This window comes from Halictus rubicundus, unplaced genomic scaffold (assembly GCF_050948215.1).
Source record: "Halictus rubicundus isolate RS-2024b unplaced genomic scaffold, iyHalRubi1_principal scaffold0345, whole genome shotgun sequence".
NCBI lineage: Eukaryota > Metazoa > Arthropoda > Insecta > Hymenoptera > Halictidae > Halictus > Halictus rubicundus.
The window spans coordinates 19,477-20,558 of record NW_027488886.1 but is presented as its reverse complement, the minus strand read 5'-3'; positions in this window follow the sequence as shown (position 1 = coordinate 20,558).

The following is a 1,082-nucleotide window of genomic DNA, read 5'->3' as shown; positions in this document are numbered from 1 at the left end:
TATCCTGTATCCTATCCTATCCTCTGTCCTATCCTATCCTCTATCCTATCCTATCCTCTATCCTATCCTATCCTCTATCCTATCCTATCCTCTATCCTGTCCTATCCTCTATCCTATCCTATCCTCTATCCTATTCTATCCTCTATCCTATCCTATCCTCTATCCTATCCTATCCTCTATCCTATCCTATCCTCTATATTATCCTATCCTCTTTACTATCCTATCCTCAATCCTATCCTATCCTCTGTCCTATGGTATCCTCTATCCTATCCAATCCTCTATCCTATCCTATCATCTATCCTATCCTATCCTCTATCCTATCCTATCCTCTATAATATCGTATCCTCTATAATATCGTATCCTGTATCCTATCCTGTAATCTTTCCTATCCTATCATCAATCCTATCCTATCCTCTATCGTCTCCTATCCTCTATCCTATCCAAGCCCCTATGTTATCCCCTATCCTATCTTATCCTCTATCCTATCCTATCCTCCATCCTATCCTATCCTCCATCCTATCCTATTCTCTATCCTATCCTATCCTCTATCCTATCCTATCCTCTATAATATCCTATCCTCTATAATATCGTATCCTCTATCATATCCTATCCTCTTTCCTATAATATCATCTATCCTATCCTATCATCAATCCTATCCTATCCTCTATCGTCTCCTATCCTCTATCCTATCCAATCCCCTATGTTATCCTCTATCCTATCCTATCCTCTATCCTATGCTATCCTCTATCCTATCATATCCTCTATCCTATCCTATCCTCTATCCTATCCTGTCCTCTTTCCTATCCTATCCTCAACCCTATCCTATCCTCAATTGTATCCTATACTCGATCCTATCCTATCCGCTATCCTATCCTATCCTCTATCCTATAATATCCTCTAACCTATCCAATCCTCTATCCTATCCTCTATCCTATCCTTTATCCTATCCTCTATCCTATCCAATCCTCTACCGTCTCCTATCCTGTATCCGATCCAATCCCCTATCCTCTATCCTATCCTCTATCGTATCCTATCCTCTATCCTATCCTATCCTCTATCTTCTCCTATCCTCTATCCTATCC